The sequence below is a fragment of the Watersipora subatra genome, chromosome 1, assembly GCF_963576615.1.
Source record: "Watersipora subatra chromosome 1, tzWatSuba1.1, whole genome shotgun sequence".
Classification (NCBI taxonomy): Eukaryota; Metazoa; Bryozoa; class Gymnolaemata; order Cheilostomatida; family Watersiporidae; genus Watersipora; species Watersipora subatra.
In genome coordinates, this window is record NC_088708.1 from 46,601,065 (window position 1) to 46,619,691 (window position 18,627).

Sequence of the window (18,627 nt, forward strand, 5' to 3'; positions counted from 1 at the left end):
GCCAGTGCTGCTCCAAGCAGCGTTTAAACCTACTCCTAGAGCTGAAGTAACAGTTCTGAAGCCATAGAGGTAGGACAAACATAAAGCATGAGATCATAGCGTATCTAATGTTGTTTGAGCACGCTTCTATCATTGCAGGAGAGGCCTTCCGAGTGCATGTGTCATGCAGGTGTTGGCAGAACATTGCAGTTCTATATATATCTATTTTTTGTGTTTCTGTATTCAGTACATGACTATAGAATGCACATATCATAAGCTGTACTAGAACAATGCAGTTCGATTCATTATGAACACAATAAATAATAGCATTGTCAGCTTTCTCCTTAACCGATCTCAAAGCAAGCTTATACGCAAGGAATTACAGCACATGGCTGTGTGACACGTGTTGCTTATATGCAGGGAATTGTCATACTCCACAGCTGTTTGTTTTGTATCCACACATGACTATTCCATAGTGCTTCGCTAATGGCTATTCATGTCTAATGGGAATTGGAGTGGATGAAAGATGTGCACAGCTTGAGTGCAGTCGTAGGGTACATGTCGTGCTAGAAAAGCTTTACGACTTTTTGTGAGTTCTATTTTGACATTCTAGTTCGGTTTTTCAATGCATCGGGAGTGAGAATTCTTATCCATTTCAAGGAATTATGTTCTGATTAAAGAACAAAATGCTTCAGGTAAGTTGCATATGTTAAAATATCATTAATCCAGTACATCGATATCAGACAACAAAACAAATTCCTTATAGAATAGAATTTTATTATTAGAATTACTTATAGAATTTTGGGAGTAATATTCATGCTTGGAATAATTAATCACATGGAATACTCAGCTTGGATTCAACTTCTGTGTGTAGATCTACCTCTCTCTCTTTCTCTCTCTCTCTCTTTCTCTCTCTCTCTCCTCTCTCCCTCTCTCCCTCTCTCCCTCTCTCCCTCTCTCCCTCTCTCCCTCTCTCCCTCTCTCCCTCTCTCCCTCTCTCCCTCTCCCTCCTTCCCTCCTTCCCTCCTTCCCTCCTTCCCTCCTTCCCTCCCTCCCTCCTTCTCTCTCTCTCTCTCTCTCTCTCTCTCTTCCTCTTCCTCTTCCTCTTCCTCCCCCTTCCCTCTTCTCCCCCCTCTCTCTATGTTGCTATTACTGCGTCTGACTCGAGTTTATCTGATTCTCCGTTTATTTATCTCTATGTTTCCCTGCTCTTATGTCCCTTTGTGTGTATCTATGTTCTCATGTTATTAGGTTTTTATTGTCCTTTTTCCCATGTCATTCTGCCTCTCTATTTCTAAGTTTTTCCAACACTTTGGTCTTATGTTCCTAAGTTTCATGTTTCTGTGTTCCTAGGCCCTGCCTGTTGGGCTCTGCTGTTGCTGAGCTCTTGGGTTCTCATGTTTACGTTTTTCTAGGTTAAGCTGTTTCCGGGTTTCTGGGCTCTCCTGTGTTCTTAGGTTCTATTGTTTCTGTGATTCCGGGTTCCTATATTTTTGTGTTCTTAATGTCATTATTTTTCTATGTTCCAGTATCCCTATGTTCTCACACGTTTATGTCCTTCTGTCTCTCAGTCATTTTGTTTCTCTGTGCCTCTATCTCACCATTTCTCTGTACCCCTCTCACCCCACTGCTCTCTCCTTATGTTCCTCTATTGATATCCCCATGTTCCTCTATTGCTATATCCCTATGTTCCTCTATTGATATCCCTATGTTCCTCTATTAATATATCCCTATGTTCCTCTATTGCTATCTCTCTATGTTGCTATCATATTTGTTTCTTTGTTCATCTATACCTCTTTTCCTTGATCTCAAACTTTTTTATTACTATTCATTATTGTTTACTTACTGTGTTCTCTAATTGCTTTTGTTGATAGCGTTGTTACCATAAGCCAATCACTCCTCACTCTACCTAGCAATTTTGTAGGTTTACATATAGCATTGAAAAAAAGCAGCTTTTTTGTGCCGCATGCAAGCATGTCACCACGTAAAGCCTTCGGTCTGAAGCATGTCAGCTTGAAGAGAGGTGCTAGAGGATATGGATTTGTTATACGAAGATGCACAGAGAGGGCCCCTGCTTCTACATCTCAAAATGGTTAGTGTCATCTTGCTTATAGCAGTCTTCAAGCTGCCATAGCGAATGAATTGGTAGTTGATGTCAGTGAATATTGAAGAAAGGTTAATGTAAAGTCTTGATATTTATTGATATTAGTGGAATAGAATTACAATTGAAACAAATTTGTGAAATTATAAGAGATCAATTTTATTTTTTGTATTTTCTTTATTTTGGGGATTTAGTTAATGGCTTCTTGAGGCCGTTATGTTTGTAAATCATTAAACTGCTGCTGCCAACCATAGCAACTGCTGCCAGTTCTCCTAGCAAGTATTTACAAAAATAAAAAGCACTGTTCTTCACTTCAAAAGTAAAGCTGTATGTCTGTGCTAGACAACAATCAAGGTAGTTTTGCCAAAAGCTCTATTAGCCAGTAAATTTTGACAACTATTTATTTTGGCTGGCTAAAAATGTGCCTAGCAATTGTATAGTTTGAACTTGTTACTGCAGCTTGACCTGCAGATGATATTTCTGTCCTGGCAACCAATCAGAGCAGATGAAGCGCACAGTTCAACTTACTCAAGTAGAGTAAGATTTCAACTTGCAATTGTAAATATAAATTTCATCATTTGTTGTAATGCCCTAAAAACCAATAAAATAACAAATGCATCGGTATGGTACACATAATGTTTGTCGGATAGATAGATCGAGCTTTGCGCTAATTTGCAGCACAAATTGGTCATTACAAAAGTAAACACACAGTTTAATGCAAAATGACAGAGATGAGACTTGCTGTATATCAGCACAAAATGATATCTAAACTCGAAGATTAATAATATTTATGCTCTATTTATAACCTCTGTGTTAAAACCTGTCGACATTTAGAGAAAAGAATAAATACTTTAGCATATTCACAAAATATAATGATATGATGGCAATAATGGCACTTAACACTTGCATCTTTTGAACCTGATAAGCTCTCAGCTGACAGACAAATACGTTTGCAGTCGACATAGATACTCATAGGTAACAATATTCCGACAACAAACTGGCTGTGTTAGTCATTAAATAGAGTGAGCCACCAGAATTTAGTCAAGGTGAAACATTGCACTCTTGTGTTATCAGTTGACTTATCTTATTGGGATAACAATAACTATGAGAGACTGGACCACATGTTCAACTCTTGAAAACCTTGCAACGTAGCGAGACAGTAACCTTTCTATATAGCTATATAGACATCGGGTGTCGGCTACGGCCAACTTTTGACTTTTCTAACTTTTGAGCCATTGCAATAGTGATATTGTACTGCTCATAGTGATAGACAATAGTAAGCAAAACATTAGGTGAAAGAAGGATGAGAGAGAGGGAGTGAGAGAGGGAGAGAGGGAGAGAGTGAGTGAGAGAGGGAAAGAGGAAGAGGGAAGGAGAGAGCGGGAGAGAGAGAGAGGGAGTCGGAGAAGAAGAGGGAATGGGAGAGGAAGAGGCAGAGGCAGAGGCAGAGGGAAAGGGAGAGAGGGAGAATGAGAAAGAGGGAAAAGGGAGAGAGGGAGAGTGAGAAAGAGGGAGAGAGAGAGGGAGATAGGGAAATAGAAAGACAGAGAGGAAGAGATGGAGTGGGAGAGAGGAAGAGAGAGAGAGAGAGAGAGAGAGAGAGAGGGTGAGGATGAGCACTGAGCAAATCAGAACAGTATCTGTTTGACTCCAGTCTCTCCCAATTTATGCTAATATCTCCTTACTCAGCCGACTGCAACTGAACAGTTGTTATGATAATCTTATATTAGAAACCTCTGCTGCCGTGATTGTTTTGACAGACGGTAAGAAGTAGTTTTAGCTTTGATGACCTTTGACAGACGTTGGTATGACCTTTAACCATTGAAGTGGTTGTTGATAGAAGAAGCCAGTAGAGAAAGGCGGTGACTCGCAATGACATGATCTGCGAAGTTCACTGCGAAGATATTGTCCACTTTTTTATTTGTTTGACCTTCAGGACCCATGTATATAAACAAAGGTCATTCTAGATCACTCAACATTCCAAACTAGCAGAGCGTAGTAATCATAATGCACTAATAGATCTAATGACAAGAGGTCTGAAGTGACAGACTCGTAAAGCTAAAGTATTTCTAGAGGTTAATGGCTTGGGCTCAAAAATTATTCCATATGAAAATTTCAGAATTTTTAAACATCGTTGGCTTTGAAACTAAAATAAATGCATTAAAATTTTTAATGAGTTTGATTCTTTTTATACAGCATATGGAGTCTTGTGACCTGAGTGAAGGTGTATTTCTCATTGCACTAGAACATGGACAAGGGTTCTGGTTTTAGTAAAGCCGGAATCTTCAAAGACTATAAATTTTAAGAAAGCTCAAAATGGAAGAGGAGTTGTGATCAATTTTTTGTGTACTTCTAGTTTTCTGCATCTGTCTCTCAATCATAGAAACCTACAGAGTAGATCCTGAACCATGCAATGTGTCATGTGTCATGTCTTCAAGTTTTAGTGCACTCACAAGTGTGGTAGACTGAGAAAGTACTGGGATATCCTACAGCTAAAATATTTATTCCAACCACATCAAACAGTTGACCACAGTGTTTTGGAAATTGCATTTCAATGTTTATAGCATTTTGATGAGTGCTATCTGAGCCAATTTTGTTAGATTTTAGGTCAAAAAGTCAGCTAAACGCTTGCATCAGCCGAAATGATATCTGACAGCAACTGATAAACCGTGGTGCAAAGATGCAAAGCACATTTTAAGGCTAAACAACCAAATGTCTTATTTATTACAGATACCGTATGCGCCTTCAATAGAAATAAATTTCATATGTGTAGCATTGCGTTGAGCAAAAAAATCTACAATTAATTATGTAAATACAATATAACACAAATAATTAAAATACAAACACAAACACAAAGTAAATACCTTTTATTAGGACAAGTTTGACCGGATTGAGATGAACATAACCTGTTCGATCTTCAAAGTTAACCAAGTTTGATGGAGCATAAGCAGAAGGATTTGGTATGATAACAGCGTGGAAGCATTGAGAATACAGTTAAACTTAAAAGGATTTAGTATGATGGTAGTGTGAGAGCATTGAGAATAAGGATTGATAGCTGTGTGAAAGCACATCTAAAGCAATATTGTCAAACAGTAAATCATCTCATTACCCCTACCATGTAAAACTAGTTCTTTACAACTAGTGGATACTACAAGCAATTTAATTAGTGTTATAAAACTTTTACCTAGAATAGCGAATAGTTACTCTTTACAGCTCAGAGTAACTCTCAGCCATACTACATGTATATTTCATAAAATAGGAGGTTGTATTATCTTGGCTTTGAATTGGTACACATTGGTAAACTTTTACTTATGATTTTGTAGATATTAAAATCACTTAGATTTTTACAGTTGAATTGGCAGAAACTCAATTCCTTCTTTGTGACATCACTGGTAAATCTGGTCTCAAATGTAGATGCTCGGTTTTTTCGGTGTCTATGATGCCAGCCAATTATGATTTGTTTTGCTAAAAATTCTTTTTATTTAAGCATTGCATTAATCTCTGTCTATTACTTGTACATGAAGGTACTCTTTTGATCGTAGACTCTTTTTATTTAATAATAGGTAAGAAAAAAGTCTTTGCACAAAAAATTATCTTATTGGACATATAACAACAGTTACCGTTCAAACTTTCAAACTTCATATCGTGAAAAAGAGTTTTGTGCAGTTGAAATATATTAGGAGAAAATAAAATAACTGTAAAGGTGTTTGAATTTGAGTGTGAAATAATTATCAAGTAATTACTAAATAAAGCCTGTTTTCTTACGGTTAGAATTAAAAGATGATTTGGTATACAATTATATGATTTTAATTTCTTTAAGCATTGGCATCGTAAGGCAAAAATGTCATATAGTGGGGTATAGAAACCCGTAGTAATTATTTAATTCAAACACCTCAGGTAAAAATCATCAAAATTTTATAAATGTATTGTACATATTAAAAATTAGGAACAAAATAATGCATGTTAACCCTAGTAACTATAGTTACTTAAAGTGACTTTCGTGTATTTAGTGGTTGTGATCTGCAAAAAATGTAACATTACAATGTCCTATGTGCAGTACGTACTGTGGAGTGTTCTTACCTTCAAGACACGTAGGCCTATAATATACCGTAAAACCTCTAATTGAATGCCATGGCGCTCTATTTTTCAACCCTTCTTCTCCAGTGGCGATCAATTGGAGGCGGCGTTTAAATAGAGGCTGGCGGTCGATTTTTCAAATAGCTTGTCAGAATTTTCGGAAGATAAATTTAGCTCTATTGCGGGCGAAGCGAATGTCGCCTATATTTTTCCCTCTTTTTCCGGTGGAGCGATATTAAACCTTTTGACTGCAATAAATACCTATGCTAACTTACCTTTAACATGTCAAAGATCTCTTAATAAATATGCATCAAGAAACCGAGAAATATCTCTACTAGTTGATATCTATTGCTTGCAATTGACCTGCGATGATATTATAGCCTGCGTCCTGTTTTACAATTTGTTGGCATTTTCAATTTTTATTTCATTCTATAGTTGAAGACATATTTTTATTTTATATCTATATTTCAAAATCTTGCATAAAAGCTCATTGCACTCACTGATATGTTTGCTACAGTTTGGAGCCAAAACTAGCTTTATATGTGCAATAGAAGAGGAGTTATGAGCATCGATCCATTGTAAGCCGTGTTGAGATAGCCGCAAAATGCTATAAATAACATGCTACACATCTGCATAAATATAAGTTATACAACAATAATCTATTAAATGATACAAATATATATTCATGAACAAGTGATATAAACGAACCACATTTATATTACATGCAGAAACAAAAATGAACGTTTTTAAAACAAAACAAAAAATTTCCATCGTTCGCTTGGATAGCTGCGTTCTGGTTGTTGTTTTTGATGGAATGAACATCTTCTGGTTATCCAATACCTTCCACAATATCTTCTGCATTCAATTCTTCTTCTGCACTGCTGAACCAGCCAATATTAGCGTTCAAACAAATTGTCGGCAGAGCAAAACTTTTACGCGCTGCATTTAGCACTGATGTAGTGCTAAAAGTTTGCTTGCTAAACGTATAACCTTTGGTCCAAAACGTGTGAACCGGTTTTTATATGCATGTCTTTTAAAGTATTAGGGCAAGGAACTACTATTAGTCTGAGATAGTTAGTAGTTATTTCTATGGCGTTGCTTTCCAAGTTCCATCTACCATCGTAAATTTAAACCATTTTTATATACATGTATATAGGTTACTTCGGAATAAAGCGACCGCGTTAAACAGAAAGCTACTACTAGCCTGAGACCATTATTGATAACTCCTACAGTGTTGCTTTCAAAGTTTTAACGAACAAAAGGAAAAGCTTTAGAATTGGACAACAAGAGAAATAACTGTTATTGATATAAACGATTCATTTTGAATACAATTTTCTGAACAGTTTTCTACTGATCAGTTGATAATATGGGCTCGAAAAGATCAAACTATGTCAAAGTGGTGGTCAAATGGAGATGGCGTTCAATTGGAGAGTGGCGGTGTATTGTTCAACTCTTCTCTCAGGGTGGTGGTCAATTGGAGGTGACGTTCAAATAGAGGTGGCGTTCAATTAGAGGTTTTATGGTAAATGTTGAATTTAACTTAAATGAATTTAGCTTTAGGCTAAACGTTTATCACTTATATGTTTTCAGTTTTGCATAACTTATAACAAATAATGCTGAAGTGAGATAGAGGTGAGTGAGCATCATATTTCGTTGAGACAATTTGGGAGAGATCTTGGAAAATTTCATTATTTTGTCTTAATCAGTACAGCCACTGCCAAATTTTTATGGTTTAAAATTTTTTGTCTTTGAATGGCGAGGACAAAAGATATATCGTGTTCTATAATGTAAGGTGAAAAAAATATTATAACTAGGCATTGTAACCCATAATATTAATTAATATAGTATTAATTAATAATTTAGCATGTGCAATCGAAAATAATATATATATATATTATTTTATATTTTTATTTTTATATATATAGTATATGGTAAGAGAGATGGTTGCGGTATAAATGGCTTATCTTTGTGGTTATGCGTGCTTGTTAGTAGATTTGAGATCAGCGTTTCACCAGTTTGAATCCAGTACAAAGGTGATTTTTTATATCTAGATTTTAATTGCTATAACTGGACACAGGTTTAACAAAACAGCAAAAGGTCAAAAAGACAGACACTGAGAATTACATATATATACAAATGTACATGGTATAAATAGAAAAAGATATGTGAAGATAAATATATACAAATGTAATTGGGACTAATAAATATAGCAGATAATCAAAATATAAAATGAAGCGCATGTTGAGAAGCTACTAACGTCAGCTCAATGTAACAAAAGATCGTTTTTATGAAATATTATGAGGATATGAGAATGTCATCATTTGATAATTCCTGTACCCATTGGCTATATGTTTCGACCAATAGATGAACTGCTTACATTGTACCAACTATTGTTATGGGCTTTATTCATGGAAGTTATTAGCAAAACAGCGGCCTAAAGATTTTGGCCAAAGCTTGCTTGTGACTATGGAGGGTACATTATACCTGCCCCAACCTTTTGTGTAAATCCTAAGGCTATAGATGCATGGTACTAGCCAAGGAGATGAAATGTAGAAGGCATGACTCCCTGAGGCTTGAAGTGTAAACATTTTCACAAGCTACCTGACAGGGTTTACAGGATACTTTTAAACGCTTTTGAGCAAATTTTTGTATTTAAATAGAAAGTCAAGGTAGGACAACTTGCATTTCATGTTGTACTTCAGAGAATAAAATTATGGATTACTCAGGAAATATGAAAGTTATGGTTTATGATACAAATATTAAAGCAATAATCAGCTAGTTTTTACTTTTGCTATCTACTACTAAGTTGATACTTCCTGGCATAAGTAGGTGTAATCGTTCATATGCCCTAACACTGAGAACACAACATACTCAAATATACATAATGCATTGCTCCCGCTACACTTTGGCCACCCAAGCAGATTTAATGGCAACGCTGAGTAGAATTATTTCATACATACAGGCAAAAAATTTCCTAAAAATTTTGGAATTCATACCAAAATATTTTTCTTATAAACTTTATTTTGCGTAAATATCATTCCCAAAAAAAAAAGTTTTTGTGATGGGCTATTCAAAATCATAATTTAAAGAAAAGTGACAACAAGCTAGATTTTAGGAAAGGGACTCTGAATAACACTGCTGTATTTCAGCAGTGAGGGGAATGTAGTGGTAATGGTATTATTGAGTCTGTCAGTAGGATGGGGAAGTAAGTAGTTGTCTCTCCTTGGATAATGATCTGGGCTTAATACAAAAAGATCAGATAGGTATGTAACTTGGACGGTCTTTTAAAAACTGTATAAACAAAGCCAAAGTATTTAGTGCAACTACAAAAGGGACTGCATAGATGATGTACAAACCCATTATATGCACATTGATGACAACTCCAAAATTTAGACACAAAAACAAAGATTCCGTCAGATATTTAGAATATCAACTGCAATAAACTTGTATTTAAATAAAAAAAATAGATTTGAATGAATTGATTATAAAACTGCCAGGCAAAAGAAATGGCATCAAAGAATTTACTCACGAACATTCATGTTACAAACAACAGTAGACACGGACAGTGTTGCTCGTACAGGCGCTACCCTATAACCTTCTATAACTATTTTTAACGATGTTACATTAAAGCTCAGTGCGCTCATTGATATGTTTGCAACAATTTGTAGCAAAAACTGGCTTTTTATGTGCAATAGAAGACGGGATAATGAGCATCAACCCATTGTAAGTCCAGTTTATATAACTGCATAACTGCAATGATGCTATGAAATAATATGCTACAAACCTGCAAGCTTATAAGTTATATAATAATCTATCAAATGCTGCGAATATATATTTAAGAACAAGTGACATAAACAAACCATTATTATCATATATACAGAAACAGAAACTCAACATTTTTCAAACAAAATACTTGCATCGTTTGTTTGGCTGGTGGCCTTTTTGATGTGTATTGAACGATTTTCTTTTACCTGTTCAATTCCTTCCAAAGTGTTTGCTTACTTCAACTGTTTTTCTGTACTGCTGAACTAGTTGATGTTAGCGTTCAAACAAATCTTTTAGCAGAGCAACTTTTACACTTTGTTATTTGAAAAAGTTTTTGCGGAAAAAGATGAACTTTTAGCCCAAGCACACTACACAAGTTATAGTCTGAGTCAAGATACAAACAAATTCGCGTAACGAATGATCATCCAGAACAAATCTCATTCATAAGCTGGGAAGCGTCTGTAATGGGTTTATTTATTTACTGATTGTGGCAGTCGATTCTTCCAAATGCTTATTCCAAGACAATGACTTGTTAATGTGGAAACCTAACTATTTTGTCCTTTCAGTTACTCTAAGAGACCCAAATAAATAGACAAAAATTATGTCCTTTGCTCTTAAATGTTATGATATGAGATTTCTCAATGTTAATAATTGTACTGTTGGCAATACATTACTCATACTTTAAAATGCATCTTTTTATAGTGTCTGATTTTAACTCTTCAAACAGTAATTCGTAAAAAGTGCTCAGGTCTGTTTTAGGGTATTAGAAAGGTTTGTGCTGGCTGTTATGTCTAAAGAATTTTGTTTATTAGAGAGACTGTTCAAAGGTCATTTTATAAAGTATTCTCATTCAAACTCTTGATTCTTGGTTCTTGGTGGCCATTCATATACTTGAAACCATTTCATGCAGACCAAACTATTACAAAAATTTTCGGGTCATTAGGTTTGGTTCATGTTTGCTATCATTTACTATAAAAAGATGGAAAACTAGCAAGATTTCTACTAAACAGGTGGAAATACTGTGCATGTGTGAAATACTATGTTAGCGTAACTTCCCGAAGGCATAAACAGCATGTATGACTGTACAAGAAACACAATAAGTAGGCTCATGATTGTTGGAATAAAACTTCAAACATAGCCTCAGATGTACATTTCTGTAAATGTTTCAAATTATTTAAAAGTAATTGGTTTGAATTTGTTCCATTGTTTTCCTCTAAATGCTCTTTAAACATATGGGTAACGATAATGATGAAACTATATTTATCACTTACAAACAATATGCATGACTCTTGATGTTATTTTGGGAGGAATCTGGGCGCATCCTTCTCTTCGTTTAATCGTTTTACTCAAGATCAGTTTTTTACAAATTTTATTTAAAAATATTCTGCCAATCAGATCAACTAAAACAGCAAACTAAATTTCTAATTATAAAAAATATTCATACTTTCTAATAAAATGTTTTAAAATTTGATGTGAGTGACAATTTAAATTTTAAATTTTGGGAAACCAGTTGCATTATGGGTAAAAAAAATTGGACAGAATTTTTACCATGTTTCTCTGATGGAACAAGTGTTATGTTTATTTAATTGTAACTGCTCCCCTGGATTTTGTTGCGTATGATACACCGGTGTTAGGATGTATATATGTAGCTTTATTCATACACACCACAGAACACCGTGAAACTACAAAGATATATACATTTGGCTAACATAATGTTGCTACATAAAATGATATAAGTAATGAAACATTGCAAGAAAGGCACAAGTACAGTTACAGTAATGTTGGGTTTAAAATAACAACCAAAATAAAGGTGATTTATAGTTAAGATGCAATTACAACAAATTCAAGAGATAAAAATGTATAACCAGACCTTATTGCACCTTCCCAGAAGAGAGTTAGTTAAGTGCTCGTAGAAACTCAGTTTACTTGCATATAAAATACTTGCAGAATATATGTATAAGATGCTTGAATAGTATGAGTAAGATATAATCGATTGTCGCTGTCAGATATAACATATATCTGAAATACGTAAAACCAGTGAACTCCCATCTTGACAGTTAAAGCTCTGGTGTAAAATTGATGAAGACAAACACTTGCTGACAAAATACAGTGTTGAAAATTTGAAAATTCCAGAAAGATTGTGATTCACCGAGTAAAAATAGCCAAAATAACTTGATTGCTGCAGTGATGTCACAAAGGTAGCAACGTGTCCCAACAGGAACTTTTTCGTTGAAATAATATTGCTTGTATTCTGGAACCCTTTTGAATCATCGCGCTTCTTTGTGCTGTGGCTATTTCTAATTCTGGTTTTGGCAGCCTTTTGTAGCATAAACAACAGGATCGAATAACAAGGGTGATAGAAATGTTATTAGAAGTTTCTGGAAATATTACATTAATATTCATATCAATTCTAGAGTGGTGCAAAGCAGTTATGGACTGTTATTTGGCCTTTTTGACATCAGGAATATTTATGATATCGGCTCAAAAAGGATTGTCTAAACTTGAGAGTTTTGGCTAAAGAGAGCTCAGCTGTAAATTGTTCAGTGAGTCACATCGTCTCATCAAGTCGTTGGCAACATACGGCGGACAATAATCATAGCTACGTGGCAGAAACTAGAATCACATTTTGCATTTATGTATTTTAATAAGAGAGCATTCACAAAGCTAATGATGCGTATGTCTAGACACGCTGACTTACAGACAGGCTGACTTGCAAAAGGCTAACAGCACTCAAACTTATTACTAGAGCACTGAAACATTAATACAAAATTTTTGCGTTTATGTGATTTGTGATTTATTCTCATCAACAAAATTAGTTGAGCAAAAGAAAAAAGCTGGAAGAGTGATGAAGCCCGTAATACGCAAGTCGTGGCTTTGGGATTGTCGTCAAAAAAAATATAATTTTTGTTTATAAAGAAACAATTTCATCTGCTGTAATTTGATAAGCCTAAAGTAATTTTTAGATTTGAAAAGTGGATTTAGTTGGTGATTTGTCGAGTCTGTTGAACTCTATTGACTTTTAGTATCATGTTTGCATATTAGCTGTCAAAGTAGAGAGTATAAATAACTGCTCACAAGAACAAAATTATAAATATTTATATCCTGGCAGTCCAGTGCGTCATGGGAGATGATCAAGTGTAATAATTAAGAGCACAAATATTTCAAACTGCAACAAGGTTGTTGAGGAAGGCAGGTGGTAGAGTATTAGTCTACCAAGCTGAAAATTACGAGTTTGAATTTCATCGAAAGCCATTATTTTCCTAATCTCTAAGAATAGCTTTGGACACACAGACAGACAGACACAGCTTTTACTATAGTAAAGATTAACTTTAAAAAGTGTCTTTGCAACATTTTTAGATATATCAGTGTATCCCAGTTAGTTGTATTCTGCCGGTTTTAGAGAACACGACCCTTAATTATGTTTGATAATTTATTAAAATCTTTCGCAGGAAGTTCAGATAATCTCCAGCTCTATTTCGTTGGAGACATCATTGCTGGTAGCTGTGCTGACCAGACAGACATGTGCACAGGAGACAGGATTGTGTCTCTTAATGGTATCAGTGTTACAGGGTTTGACAACTCCTCTGTTCTCTCAATAGTCGCTCAAAGGTAATTGTTATATTAGCTATTAACAAAAGTGGTACCTTTATATAAAACTAACCGAATGCCCGGCGTTGAGTATCAAAACCAGCTTATAAACAGTTGCAAGTAATTTAGTTGTTTGTCACTTGCTATTAGCCTGGCACATTGCCAATGGCTAAATTGAGTAAGCTAGTATTGCTAAACTTACTAATAAGATCCGTGAGAGCAAGCATTAAATGATGTTGCGCTGTAACGCAGAGCGGTGTGCGTATTTTCACCTACATAGTGACATATATTGCCTAATGAACTCATCAATCTCCTCGCATAGCTCAATGGTTTAGCTTTTTGTCTGGAGAATGGAAGGCTGCGAAATCAAATCTTCTGCGATGCGGTCTCTGCATTTCAAGATTTTAATAGCTATAGCTGGACAGACAGACATCCGAACAGATGACAAACTTTGAAATTTGTATCTATAGATTATCCATAGTTATATAAGTTACATATTTATGTAAAGAAGATTATGGAAGAAAGATTTGTTTTCATAAAATACATAAACTGTATGCTTTAAAATTCATTCAACAATTCAAAGGTTGCGGTTTCAGAGAACAATTTAATAGTGTAAGGATATGTTATTTAATTCAGCAATAATCAATATTAAAGAAATTAGTCAAAGTATGTTCAATTATACAGCTAACTTCATATCACTACAACATATAAATTGTGACATAAAATTTTGTTAAATAGTTTCCTTTGCACTCAATGTAATTTCCAATAGATGAAATTTAAAACTTCTTGAAATATTACAATTTTGCTAGGGAGCATATAGCCTGTAAACCTTATAAATAAAACATAAAACAATAATCAAATATATATAAGGTAAGTCGGTTTAAATTACACCTAGACTCAATTATAGTAAGTTACACCATATAACTGTATATCATCACTTCTACCTATGAACCTCTACTTCGTCAGATGTCAGATCAGCACTTCTCTACTAATATTTCTAAAGTAAGAATTTAAAGAAATTTTTATTAATTAATTTAATAAGTTGTTTTATATATGCTTATTTTTAGATGTTTTTTTTCCATTCACATAAAAAAATTTATTTCAACATGCAACAATTTTGACATATAAAGCAAATGTTAGAACAAATGAATTTTTTTATGAAAAAACTTGTTTATAAATAATATGCCAGTATCTATTGATTGAGTTTTTAAATAAAACAATTCAATTGTATTATATCTGTTAAGCACAATAATAAGAATAATCAATGTTACGCAAATTCCTTTTTGTAACCAAACTATTTACATCAAGTGCTGTGAATGTATCAACCATTCAACTCTGCCTGCTATTCGGTAATACTATCTACAATGTATTCGTTAATCTATGATCCTATGGTGATCACTCTCTTACATCTTCCCTCTCAAGGAACACTGGTTATGCATAGCTTCGGTATAATTGAAAAGTAATTACAATCTATTTAGCAAACAGCAGTGTACTAATTATATACTAGGATATAGTCAGAAGTATAGATACCTTTAGCAGTTTAGCGCAATTCAGACTGTCTTATAAAAATTCTCCTTATTTTCAAAAATTTATTCTTGCAAATTTTATTTAATATAATTCTTCATTTCTGGTGAGGAGCACAAACACTGACCATGCAAACACTACTCGTCTACATGAATGCAAATGAATTAAAAATAAGATTTATGGAATTCTGAAAAAACTGCCAAAATATAATAACGATAATAATGACTGCTAGTCAAACAAAATTAACTTTTTTACAGTTAGAGTAAATTTCAAAAAAAAACTATCATCATTTTAATAGCATTTATTTGACACCCAAGCATTATTTAGAAATATTGCATTTATTAAATTCTAATAGTTTTCCATGGTTACCAAAAACCTTTTTAGGCAAATTATGTAATACTGATATGCTTGCCAGCTTGTGGACTGTGAGAGATCGTCATGTGTAAACAGTATATGAATATTTATCCCACAAAGCACAAAGTGTCCCAAGTGGTGTAGTGGTAGTGAATTTCCTTTTTGAATCTGGTGCACCGGGTTCGACTCTCGTGTTGGGCACTTTTTTCCCTATCACTCTTAGCGGGGCGTCGGACCGATGAACGGACAGACAGATGGGTGGATGAATGAACAGACAGACAGACACTGCTCTTATTATAGTAAAGATTGTACTATAAATTTTACGATATTGACACTTTAATTGATAAATCATAATCATAACAGAATGTTAGTAGAAAAATAATATAGTTCAATGTGTGCAATTGTTAGACTACAAGCTAATATTTGTTTATAATTCATGCATCTCGTATATAATAATTTAAAAGTAACGCATAATTATTAAGAATCTGTAACAAAGTTATTGTAGTCTTTTTACTGACACAAATAGGTAACTTTTTTTAGTGTTGTTTTCATTCTACACTAATATATTGAAATATATATAATAATAACAAATTTGTAACCATAAACCCCTTAAAGTCGTAATAATTTTTGCAAAGCAACGTTCACATTGTGGTGAAAGCAACTATGTTTCTATTTATACCTAGACAAATCAAATATCAAATTAAATAAACTAAATCAATATTTAGATAAATGTTTATTCTAATATATTATTTTTAATAAAAAACATTTTTCAGGAAATCAGCTCTGTTATTTCTTTTGTAGAACACCTTTTATTCATGTTTCTATGGTTTCCCAAGTTTTGCGGTAGCGGAACATCTACAAGTGGTTGTTTGATTACGTGTGAAAAGGGTCACAACTCCCTTTATCCTTCATAAAATAAACCGTAATTTTTAATACATATTGTGCAAGCACATTATAGGCTAATCCTTCCTTTGCTAATCAACAAAATGATAAATACGCCTTGGAATACTCTTTGACAAGAGTGCCTTCAAACACTTACTTTTCCTCACCATAAAATAAGTTACGACCTTGTGCAGACATCTGCGACTTATCTCCGTGTTTATTCCAAAGCCTATTATCACGGCTCATGCGTCTAATTTGCTATCATATCAGATCCTAAGCACTTCTTATCTTATTACTGCCACAATTTTGCAGCTCATTCCTCAGTTTGCTGCTGATCCCGGCTGACGAACACGGATTTGGCTTTCTGCACGTAAGTTTATCTATTTTCATAGATGCGTTTAGGTGTGGCAAATCGTCTCTAGTTATTTGGCTAATTCTACCGTAATACAAGAAGTTAGTGAGCATGAGCAAAAATGAATTTAACAAATCTGTTGGCTATTCACTGGCAGCGAGGTCAAACAGGTCAGGTGGTTTAGTGGATACGGCAGAAGTGAGAGATATTGAGAAATGGTCAAACAGTAGACACTTCTACAATGTAAATAATCAGTTCTGAGAAAATTTATGTTATACTGATTTCACACTATACAAACCGTAAAATGATTCCAAGATCTTCTCAAACTCACCCTTTTGGCAATTCAAAAAGAAAAAATTAAACATAACTTTTTAATTTAATGACTTTGCAGTAACTGTGGCATTATAGGTTTGCATCGACACCTTTTCACTTTTTGCTTATCATTTTCACTGGTTTAAGGTTCGAGATTGCGGTAAATTTACGTTAAGCTAAAGAGAGCGTACACCTTCAGTGTCAGTTTAAATCGATTTTTCTTTTTTTACTCAGCAAGACTTTCACTGCAAAGAAAAAAGTATATGTTCAAAATAAAGCAAAACAAAAATATATCTTTACTATGAGAGCGGTGTCTGTTTGTCCATCCGTCTATCTGAAACCAGTGCTAGAGGTTAAAATAAAACATATGCCACTTTCAATGATATGTGACTGATACGGTGATTACTCCATAGATGACCTGAGAATGAATCTGGTAAATACAGCTTATGCTGAATGTGTTTTATAAGGTTGATGTACGGGAATCATAGCCTCAAGGCATTAAAATATTTATAAAGATTTTGCACTGTTCTATAATCTAACTTGGAAATGCAAGGTTTTCAAATCGGCTGCGTGAAGGTGTGGCTGTCATAAAGCTATACCATAATAAAGTGTTCATCAGTTCATCTGTCTGAGCCACGGTTCGAAGTTGAGACAAAATATTACCTAGTACAGGATTTGAACAGGCGATTTTCTTCATAGCCAATATTCTTACTCTTGCACCAAACGACCAACGTCCTAGCATTTAAGAATAATTGAGCAAATCTGATTCGCTGTGCTTTATCCACAATTTGTTTAGAACACCTAATGATCTCGTACAGCACACTGAGCTGCCGAGTCTTAACGACTGCACAGTTGATCTTGAGCAGTTCAGATTTGCTTTGTAAGATTTCAGTAGAATTTGCTGTCATCCTTTTTGGACTGTGCTTACACTCATCATCAAACAAACATCTCTGATGATAAAAGCTGAAGAACTGAACATGTGACACAAGCGGGTACTCATATGCTCTGGTGGCTTATAGCAAACTGCAAGTTAGCTTTTGGAATTTCAATAATTCACATGAAATTTATCTCAACTGAATTGTCTATAACACAGTCATTAAAAATCTATAAATTTCACCATTTATTGGAATATAAAATATTTCACAAACTGACATCAAGCCTAAGGAATGGCTATACAAAATAATGTAAACCAGGATTCCAGGTGCTGATGCAATCAGCAAATACTGTTGCTGGCATCAGCACTAGATGCAACATTTTTGTGTTTTTACAGTACTTGCTTCTCATTGCTTCTCAATTTGTTCACGGTGAGCACACTTAGTTATTTTCATATCTTGCCTAAAACTAAAAGCTTTCAATTATATATTTTTTCGCAACTAACGGAAATATTAAATTATCATGAAATGTGATCTTGAACCAAACACTTTATTCACTAATATATAGTCATAGCAGGTATTATTAATAGATATTTTGTATATAAGGAACATAGTCATGCATGCATGACCTGTGTAACCTCTGACCGAATGTCAAAAATAAAAGCCTTCAACATCAACCCGTGCTACCCCACCCCTCCTTACGTGGCTACTAAACCAAATATTACTAAGTTGCTAGCTTGTAATGATTGTAATAATTCCTTCAGATGCTCCAGCATGATGAAGTCATTTTGGACGCACTGAACGCTTGGCCAGTCATGTGC

At 34.4% G+C, this 18,627-nt stretch overlaps 1 protein-coding gene and 1 long non-coding RNA gene across 3 annotated transcripts in view; both read left to right on the forward strand.

Annotated features, from left to right (window-relative positions):
• Positions 1-577: 577 nt before the first annotated feature.
• On the forward strand, positions 578-13,492 carry LOC137399833 (uncharacterized). Its single transcript, XR_010979185.1, has 3 exons — positions 578-674; positions 1,904-2,071; positions 13,372-13,492. It is a non-coding gene; the product is annotated as an uncharacterized lncRNA (long non-coding RNA).
• A 3,129-nt stretch (positions 13,493-16,621) lies between these two features.
• The window catches only part of LOC137399799 (rho GTPase-activating protein 21-like), a 52,638-nt gene continuing 50,632 nt past the window's right edge, over positions 16,622-18,627 (forward strand). For both annotated transcript variants that reach the window (XM_068086027.1, XM_068086035.1), the window contains exon 1: positions 16,622-16,640. The gene's annotated coding sequence lies outside the window, so the exon portion shown is untranslated. The remainder of the gene's footprint in view (positions 16,641-18,627) is intronic.